The sequence below is a fragment of the Sardina pilchardus genome, chromosome 17 (assembly GCF_963854185.1).
Source record: "Sardina pilchardus chromosome 17, fSarPil1.1, whole genome shotgun sequence".
Lineage (NCBI taxonomy): Eukaryota > Metazoa > Chordata > Actinopteri > Clupeiformes > Clupeidae > Sardina > Sardina pilchardus.
Window position 1 is genome coordinate 2695890 of NC_085010.1, and position 11157 is coordinate 2707046.

The following is an 11157-nucleotide window of genomic DNA, read 5'->3' on the forward strand; positions in this document are numbered from 1 at the left end:
GTCTTTTTGTCTATCCTACCTTCCTTCCTTCCTTCCTTCCTTCCTCCGGTTCTAGTCCCTCCTTCTAATTAACTTTGTGAGGGTAACGAGGATCGAGTGAAGGAGAGACTGATGTGAGAGATGTCACGCTCACGCATCACGTCATTACTGATGATGCAGCACATCACCTCTTGGACTAGATTAGAATAAGCAGATAGCGTATCAATTGCAGAGAATATCATCTTAAAATGTCACATAAGCATGGACTTCTCACTTATTGGGACCTAGCTTACAATGTGTGAACAAAATAGCCTGAACTTTTGCATGGTGATAATTCCAGCATAAAGGTCCTTTTTTTGATCTATAGTTTATTGATGCAAATAAATCCCAAATTTATTTGAAACCGATACTGACAGACTGGGAGGGAACTTTTTGCCTTGGAAGCTTGGACCAATGATCACACAATTCTGACAAAGCCTCTGTTTAGCGTAGGATAGGCTACTCTCCGCTTTCAGACAGACGTGTAGGCTATTTCTAGCCTGACGAGCCAGACCCACATCAAGATGTAAGGTCTGGACACTCACCGTAGACAGGGCGCAATCGGAGGGGTGGGATAAACAGTTGTCTTTCAAATTCCCTCCCCGCAATAGGATAACGCTAAGCGAATCATCTTCTTGTTTTCAAGTAGCAGGATGCGTAACCTTCCCTCTCCACGCAATAGGATAACGCTAAACGAATCATCTTCACCTACTCTATACACGTTGTGATTGGAACGCTGGTGCTGGGGGTTCTCAGCTCCCTGGCTCAATGGATCGTGCCTAGACTGCCCCGCCAGCCAAATTACATTTGCTGCCGCTAGGGGCGTCTAGATTTCTAGGCTAGTGTATTTCCCCAATGTTCACAGACTTTAGTTGTTTTTTTTTTGTTGTGCTGTCTGAATGCATATGTCCGTATATCTACTACCGGAACTTTTCCTGCTGCTGACCTAGTAATTTTGCCGTAATGCTGCCTCCACAGCTGCTAGGCTATGTGAACGCAATTGCGGAAAAAATCCGCACTTGTCAGTGATGAGCGAGGAAAGTAGTATTTAGAGTCCTAATGCCACTGAACAGCATCACGCTGCTGGTAACAGATCTCTGAAGTTCGCCTACAAAAAAGCCACCATCTTTGGCCATGCAAATAAGGAGATCGGGTATCTTGAGATTTTTTCTATGGGAAAATATCATGGGGATTTTGAATTTTCGCACCTGATAAACTCTCACGGGTAGGCCTATGAAGAAATTGGAAATACAGACGTTTTGCGCTTGTCCTCTGCCTTCAAGTGGATACTGTGATCTTCAGTAGGTGAAGATGGCACACTTTGATCTTTCCTCCCCCGAAACTAACTTATAATGCAACTTGCCATAGGCAGTTAGCTTCAATCAACACCCGAAACTTAGGCTATATGGGCAAAGATGGCAGCTTTGGATCCTATTTGTAGGCGAACTTCAGAGGTCTATGCAGGAAGGCTAGCCTCCTCCATACTCACTGGGTGCCTCTCATTTGTCTTTTCATACATCCTCCCTTCCTTCCTCGGTCCTCGTTCCCACTGATCTAGATAAAGAATGATGCAACAATGGGATAGTCTATCCAGTGTTAGTTATAGATCAGTGGGAACGAGCCTGGAGGACCGAGCATCGGTGGCAGAAGAGACGCTCAGTCTCAATGGGACAATCCTGGCTAAATAAAGGTTAAATAAATCGAGGAGGGAGGTTGAGAGGCACCCTCGGTGTAAAAACTACACTCTTCCTCTGTCATGTATGCACAGCTGACAGCACGGCTGCATTTATTAGGCGTCATTATCTGCCCAGCAAGCCAAAGCCCAATTGACGGAAGGGTCATTCCACGTCAAATGTACCATTGAGATCTATTGAGAGATATGTTTTGTATAGAGTAACCACTAGGTGCCACTAAAATCACTGAATCACTGGAATTGCAGGGGTGGGGACAAAACATATTGATCTCAATGGTGCATTTTGTCCATGTTTAGGGTGGAAAATGAAAAAGAAAGATTTGCATAAGACAAGTCAAATTGGTGTTTTTAAAAAGAAGAGGTAATGCAGATTAAAGAAAAAAATATGAAAAAAATCTTTGTATATTCCCACAAGGTGTTAGGATGCTCTGAATATGAGATCCACATTTATTTTTCAAACTTGTGAGGTCTGCTGTTCAGTCCCTAATGGAATTTATTTTCTCTTCATTGCTTTTTCGTAGAGAGTTTCTACTGATCTCAATAAGGGGGGGAATCAAGAGCCTATGTTGAGTAAAAAGATGTCTTCTGTAAGCCTAAACAGAGCCCAGCCAAGAACTCCAATAACATTTTGATCAACTTCGAGGGACTGCTATGACCATGCAGGATCATCCAGACTACTCGTGGTGAAATTTACTGCATACTATTCCTATTTATGCACCAGCCTGCAAAATTAGAGCCTTGTGCAGATTCTAGTTCTTGAGCAATGAGCTTGTGAACTTTGACAAAAAAAAGAGGCAGAACAAATTTGACACCCCCCTCCCCCCGTAAAACTAGCTGTTACTTGAAAAGTATTGATCTTAGCACAAAAACATTTTACAGTGTCTCCTGGGTAACATAGGTGCACATGGTATTTTTTTTTCAGATTTTTTTGAGACGCAAGTGCGTGAGCTCTGGTTGATTTGACGTGGAATGACCCGGAAATTCTAAATGTGAACAACAGGTGGCGTATACATTCCGCAGTGTTATATGCTTATATGCAGTATATGCTTCATGTCTGAATGTCCAATACCGTCAGAAATGCGGCAAGCAGTTATCGCAGAATCTGCGGAAAACCTGTCTGAAAACGGCTATTGTGTTTCCTCGTGTATCGGGCCTTCCACCTCCCTCCTTTCTCCTTGGTTTTGACTCCTCTGCTTGCAATTGGATGAATGATAGTATGTCCTCGATTACATCAGGCTTTGAATAGTTTCCGGGGCACAAGCTGGAGGACTTAGAAGAGAGGCCGTTTGCAAATAGAGGTTTGAGAAGAGGCCATCAAGTCGAATCCCACCAGTGAATGCCAGTCAGACACATTCATGGCACTGTTTGGTTGTTTTGATCTGGAAGCCAGGAGCACTGGGTGCTAGCCCGATTGCCATCGACTTGAAAGGCTCTGCGAGACTTTAGTCTGACCAAGAGCCTGTGTTGAACGGTTTCTCCAAGCGCTTGGTTGACCCGCCTCCTTTAAGTGCCTCGATTTGCTACTGGTCGAAGTCGGAAAGGGGTTTGCCGAGTTTAAACCAATAACAACACTCTTTCCTCTGCCTTGAACACGCCTCTACCCAGAGCCGTTGGAGCTGCTCAAAGTTGATTGGTTCTCGACCAAAGGGGGCAGTTCCGCAGTTTTGTGGAATTCAGAAATCCTGCCCGATGAGCAGTTGGCCAGACCAGCGACAGCAACGCCGAAGGTGTTATGCTACATCGCTGGGGAGGGCGTGCCAGGCTAACTGGGTGCAGCTACAGTGGGCAATGAGGTCCCACTCCCAATACCATGGTAGCCTAATAGACCTCAACAGTCCCTTGTCTGACAGTTTACATTAATTTCTCAAAACGACGTCAGGAAAAATCAGTATAAAGGGTTAACATGCTAGGCTAACCAACTATGATGTGACTCATAAATATAACATAGTCATTTCGTGTTACATAGTCATTTTAAATTCGGAGTGAAAGAACTACTATCCCATGAGCCTTTTCAGACTTACTCATTTCAAACATTTGCAGCCAAACGAGGGTTTAACATGCCTCTAAGAAGATGACTAACTTCCTACCGTTTCCATGATTCAACTTTCAAGAAGATCCATCTTGATTCCAGCAAGTAACAAGACGGCAGGCGCGGGAACAGTGGCATAAACATTTCCATGGCAATGGTGATGTCTACCAAAATGTCTATCAAAAGCTCTGTTCTTACCAGCTAGTAGGCTACACATTAGGAAGTTGAGTATAGTAGCCTACTTTTCCACTGAAGGCATAAGACAAAAGTGTTTTATGGGCACTGCACCAGTTAACACAGAAAACACATTCATACATTTTATTTCAACACTGGTTAACAATTTCTGTCACACAAGATCTATAATGTATGTCTACGCCGACTAATTAAGTAATTGGCTGCATCTGAAAACAAACACTTGCTGTTTCAGAATGGACGCGACAGAATTAAGTCTGCTCTTCGCATTCAAAACCCTGCGACGTCCTCTTGATATGGCCAAAATTCTAAAACAGAGAAGGAAGAAATGGGCAATCATATCGGCATACGCTTATGCTGCAATTATTGCTGCCACCTCAATTGAAAGGGAGATTTGGGTCCGAGAAAGGACGCAGGACTGGTGGGAGCGAGTTGCCGCCGGCTATGGCCATGACGAATGGGTGGCCAATTTCAGGATGGGCAGGGCAACTTTTAACATGCTCTGCCAGCGCGCCCACTCTGAATTGTAACTTAACGTCATTAACAGGCGCAAAATTGTCACAGATTAATGACATGTGGGACGCATTGCACTGGAATATCCGACTTGTCTGTTTAGACTGTAGACGTAACAAATATCCGATCCATATTTAAAACGACATAGGAAAGGGCCCTGTATCCGATCTGAGGAGATCGGAATTCATGTGTGTTTTTACTATTGATACTGTCGTGGCACAGATCGGATACATGCCACATGAGAGCAAAAATTGGATTTGGGTCACTTCAAACTTGGAGTCTAAACGCTGCCTTAGATTTGCTGCCGCTACGGGCGTCTAGATTACCAGTTTTGATAGGCCTACTAGGAAGCCTAAACTGCACCAGAAAGCAATGTTGTCATTGCCCATGTGTGTCACTTTGTTGTTTAATTTGTTGTTCAATTAATCCATGACTCCATTTACATCATGGGGGTTAGGGCAAAGGTTCGGAAAGCGTACTAGCTGAGGCTCTGAGGCTAAAATGATGACCACTTGGAGTTAGAATTCCATTGACTACTGTTCATTTTGGCATCACTTTGGCATCAAATAAAGTTACATCTGAAGTGTTTTGAGTTGACCCTCTTCTATTTTAAAAATTGTAAATACAAAATTGTGTGTCAGGTGTCATAACCTTGTAACCCACTTTACAACTTAATAGTTTATTGGAAGAAAAAAAAACAATTAAGTGATATTTTGTTGGGTTGGCACTATGTCGGAACAAATCACCTACCAAAAGATAAGTTCAAACTCGGAGTACTCTGCACGTTTTCAATTTTCTTGTCGGGACTAAGGGCAAACCCATTCATTCGTGCCCAAAATGCGCGTCCATCTGTCAGCTGAAATAAAATATTACTCAGAAAAGTCAAGAAGAAGAAACACATTTTCATTTAAGCAACGTTTATGTAACCATGTAAAAAGGTGATTTTTGGCAACCTTTACAAATGCTGCGGCGAAGCATTATGGGAGTCAGGTTAGGTTGTCCTACTGTAGCTGTGTGCGTTTTCAGGTAAGAAATGTGTTCTGAATATGCGCAGATGTTCTTCCCAGAGGGCCATTAAAACTTCACCAATAGGTTTTTATTTATTAATATAAAAAAAATGTCTTGTCCCCCCCAATGCTTACTACGTTCTTACTGCTTGCAAGGTTTGGTCTGAGCTTTGGTGAAAGCTAAAGTATTTCAAGTGCAAAAAAGTGAATGGGAAGTTAAGTTTACTCCCTTTGGTGAAGTGGCCAATGAGTTCTCACGGCATATGTCTACTGTGTGTGCAAGACATATAGTACAATAAACAGACAGTTTTTATGAACTTCTCACGTCGTCATTTAACCTGAGGGACCTACATCTAGAGTCTCGATCCTCTATGAAAATGAGACTCACACTCATGATGGAGGCACAGTCACATAGTTTTATAGAATGCATTTGAAACACTAGGTTACACCTGAATCCTCCTCCATGAGTTTCCTTTATGGCAAGGCTTTCTGACTGTTAGATGTCCTGCCAATATTTGGATAAGAAATATGTGGAAAGCCCCTCGAAATGTCTTATAACAAAATATGTTAAGGTCTCATTGTACTGTTCTCCAACATTTTGTTTGCTACCTCTGAACTCTGAACATTTCTAGTTTAATCTTGTTCAGAACTTCAGTGTTGCCCCTGAGGCTATAGAGCTCTGGACAGAAGAGGTGAGTTTGTCTGAGGTAGGCCACATTGTCAAGGGTTTCATTCATTCCGAAGCATTGTCTAAAAGAAGTCAAATGAAAGCTTTTCCAGATGTAACAACAAGATCACCTACAAACTAATAATCCTGCAGAGATCGGATCTGTTTATTGTGCTCTGGTAAATGGAAGGAATGTATTCATGCCCCTCGGCTGGAGCTGTGATATGATAGGTTGTTATTTCTCAAGCCGAGGTCTGATTTGTGGCCCAGTCTAGGAACGAAAACAGTATGTATCTTTATTCATGTCACACATTGACATCGCAATTGTCTCATGTGATATATTATTTCATCAGAAGTATTCCTTCAAATATAATCAAACATATGATCACAACATGACATTTTCTGAGACCTACCTCTAAGTGAATTTTAGTTCCAGGAATTCAAAGATTCCTCCTTCCATTTTTAACTGAAAATGCTCCCGGGCTCTCTTATAGTGTCATGGTTTCTGAAACATAAAGTCTAATTAAAAGCTGAAATAACAGCAAGGCATTCATCAACTGATCGGTGGCATCTTAAACCGCACCATTCTGGGTGCAGACTCTGTGCTTCTGATTAGAGAGCAAGCTGTACCACAACTCAACCAAATCTCCATCCCTTCAGACCAAACCTGCCATCCCCTCAGGAATGCACTGCGGCTGTTTGGGAGAGGACTAACTGTCTGTTTGTGGAGGGCCAGACTATTCATTGAGGCCCCTTGTGAGTGCTGGCTTCCTTTATGATCCCTGTTATATTTCAGCTCAACCACTCTACACATGTATCGGGAACTCGTCTTAAGAGAGTTATAACAAGTACAGGCTGGATAACAATGCCTTCAAGCTTATTCCAGTTAAATTTGACGACTGCTAACTGAAGTGGTTTTGTAGTTTAGTGAGCCTTTTAAAAAAACAAGATATTTTACTCACTGTGCTACAGATTGTGATTGCAGATTGTGAAGGACCAATTAGCTTGTGATATAATGGCAACATATATGCACATGCAGATAATGATAGAAAACTGCACTCGATCTGACCCATTTAGCCTCAGCTTTAGTTTTCAGAGGGTTGCTCTGCTGGTGGCAGCTGCAGGGAGTGCTTGCTCCATGTGAAAATCTGTTTGCTGTACTTTTTCCCCCACATCGCCACATATATTTTTCTCTGTGTGGTCTTTTTCACAGGGTTTCTTTGAAATGCAGTTCAGTTGTGCTTTGGTATATCTTACGCCACTTTGTCTCCACACAGTGACATTGTGTTTCTTGCTTTTTATTCTAGTTTTGAATTCTATATTCTCTGACAGCTCCTGAAAAATATAAGGCAAAAATAAAAATAAACTGTTGTCCCGCTGGTTTAAGAAGAGAACAGAGCATGTGTGTGTTACAGCTCTGCTGACAGCTCTGCTAGAAATGGTCATTCATTTAAACTTCCTTAAGTATGCATAAACAATGAAAATAAATCAAGACGATATACAATTCAGAAAGGCTGCTGGGAAAAAACTTGTTCAATGTCATCATTATCAATCTTTTAGTGTGCAGAGGTCACTGATGTGCAGTGATGCTGTCAATGTCTCCAGGCTTCTTCGATATGTTCCTCATTCATAAACCTCTGCCGTTCATTCAGTGGTTATGGTCATTTTAGTAATCTTAATTATAAGCTTGATATAAACAATGTGATTACCAGTGATAATGTTGTTGGTGATGAGGTTATAGCTTCCTGCGCGGATCGGTCACATTTCAGAACAAGTCAGTCTCTGATACATATTTCTAGGAATAAAGTAGAATTCACAAGAAAAAAATAAATGCTCAGACAATACAGATAGTCGATGATGAAACTTGCTGTTTGCTTTCAAGTACATGTATCCCGTAATTTCACATGTGCAAAGTGGGAAACATGGCAATCATGGCAGGATGCAGAGACAAGTGTCCAGTTAACATATAGTGAGCTCAGTCCTGTGCATATCCATCTGCTCTGGTCAGGAGCAGGAAATAAAATACTCAAAGGACCTTTCTAGAAAATAACTGTGTTATGAAGACTGAAGCGCTGACTTTGGAGTTAGGATTTCAGATGTTGGCTTCACAAAAGTAGGTCACACACATTGTGGTCATTACGAGATATAAATGAACAGAAAATAGGAGGTCTTTTGCTTTGGCAGAATTTCTGTCCTATTTTCTGCCCATTCCCAAAATGGCCCATGTTTATAAAATAGTTTTCATGTTGTTCATAAAAAGTATGTTGAAGGCAAATAAAAAAGTCTTCTCTGAGCTCCAAAAAAATTCTTCTTGATGACCCATTTGGATTGCAATAGGTGTTTAGAACCTCAGTGGGTGTTTTATTAATGTATTAACCCTCAACAACAAAGGAATAGAATAGAATAGAATAGAATAGAATATATACTTTTTTGATCCCGTGAGGGAAATTCAGTTCTCTGCATTTAACCCAATTTAACCGAATTAGTGAACACACAGCACACAGTGAACACACAGTGAGGTGAATCACACAACCCAGAGCAGTGAGCTGCCTGCCCAACCAGCGGCGCTCGGGGAGCAGTGAGGGGTTACAGTAGGTGCCTTGCTCAAGGGCACTTCAGCCGTGGTGGACTGGTCGGGGATTGAACCGGCAACCCTCCGGTTACAAGCCCGATGCGCTAACCAGTACACCACGGCTGCCACAGAGTATGAAACCATTTTGAATATATGCAGTGAAATGTATGCAGGTAAAATGTTTGAATTAATTATTCATGTAACATGTAAGTGGTGATACAATTTCTGTCTTGTCTCTAGGTCATCTCTAACCTGACTCTCGCCAGATCCTTGCAGCGAAACGCCTCTGGTGGAGCATGGCGGAACTACAAGGGTCTGGCGAGAGTCAGGCTAGGTCATCTCAGAGCAACAGTTGAAAGTTCAACTGTTACCTATAAGCACAACTTACTAGAAAGTTTCAAATATTGACTCAAGAGTACACAAATAAGGCCTGCTGTGCTGCTGTCTCTGTGTAGACAGTTTGACATTACACACCAATACCAACAGTGTCATCATCAGAATAGGGTAATTTACGAGAAGTTGTCCCTTGTGTACCCTAACTTCCTGTTCTTTAGAGGGCTTTCCTGGCAGAGGCTTGTGACAGAACACCTAACTTCCTTTTACTAAATGAGTGCTCATACACCACAATGCTGTGTACTTATCATGTCAACATGAAAAAGATAACAGAATGTTCAGCGCAGTTACACCATGAGGATATGTCCGTTTTCATGTTCGGCAATAAAGTTTTGGCGGAAATTAGTGCCAGAATATTCAATTGTGACACAAATCCCTGTTTTGCTGGTGAACCCGATAAGATTCACCTTTACTGTGACTGTGTAGAGAACTGGCAGTGAAATTCAGTTGCCCTTTAACTTTTGACATAGTCTGTTCGAATGGTCACATTGAATTGTCACAGTGACACGTTGTTGTAGTGGACACCAGGACATTTAAAGCATGTTGGCTTCCCTTCAAATGGACATCAAAGAGCCCAGACAAGCTGACATGCCACAACGATCAACATCCTGTAAACAGACCTTTATTGTGCCTCATCACCATGGCAGCCAGGTTTACAGCCCAGGTGTTTGTTCTGCCCAGTTAATGTAGTATGACTTCATCAGGCAGGCTGAGGTGAATGCACATGGATGATTTCCATGCCGGCTGGCAGCTTTGAAAATCATTGTTAGCGTTTGATGATGTCATAAGCCACATTTTGTCCACTGAGAGGTGTGTCGATTGGCATGAATACTGTGTGTGATCTGGCCACAATCAGACACCCATCAGATGGACAATGGATGATTTGAGAGAGATCAAAATGTGTAACCTTAAAGGTAGGGTAAGCTTATGATAATGTTTCAGGAGGCGCTTTTGTCCAAAGTAACTTAAATTATATTTGAACCTAAGACTAAACAAAACATAGCAGAGGAGTTAGCTCACCCATCCTTCAGTGCTCCTTGAGAAACTCCACACAGTGTTTTGTTATTGTCTGAGGGGCAGGCTGCCCCATTTTGTTTGTTTCCAGTTCACGGAATCAGGGCTGTGTAAAAAGATTTTTTTTTTTTTTTTTAAACGTGCCGTGAGGTGATATTTGCACGTTTTGTGTTAGAAATCACTTTGAATTGTGTACTAGCCTACCTTTGAATTAAATTGCGTGGCTGATGAAAATAAATCTGTTGCTGAACTTTTTCTCTGATAAAAATGACTTCGTAGTTTGCCTTTGGACAAATAGGAAAACAGGAACTTTCAGAGAAGTGGAAGCTCTAATAATGGTCAAGGCCATGTCACTATAGAATAAATGCAGCAAGCAAAAGTCTGGTCAGAGGGTTCTGTGAAACAAGGAGCTGAAGAGAGACTCAGGACAAAAAGCTCAGAGGATTATCTAACAAGCTTTTGAGTTCATGGAGAGGCCAACTTTGAAGGTCAAGTTGACAAGTTTTAAGTTGAAGATATAATTTAAAAAGATGAATGATTCTTGTTTTCATTTACCACTGAGGACAAATATGGAAATATCAGCATCATTTGTCATCAGTGTGATGCTATGGGTTGACATCAGTGTTTGATGACGAGCAGCTCATGTAGTGTTTTCCTATTTGTGCTGTCATTTCATTATTGCTTCATTCGCACCAAAGGCTGTTATGGTTCCATTTATTATTCTGTTCTGTTGTAATGACTCATAAGCTTAACATTTCTTTTCATGCACTCTAAAAATAAACTCATATATATCTGCTCACTGAACTGCTCACAGTGGCTTAATTATTCAAGATGTGGAAAGGGCTGAGCTCCCTTTTTTTCTCAGGGCAATAAATGGAGGTAGCAGAGCGAACAACCGAGAGAAAGAGTGGGTGAGTGGGGGGTTACAGAGTAAAATAAACCCACATCATCTTTAAGTGCATGTCACTAGGTCACATACAAAGGAGATATTGTTTGAGTGCCTCATGGTGGTGTCTGGGGTCACACAGTATACTGTGAAGAATAAACCTCCACTTGAGC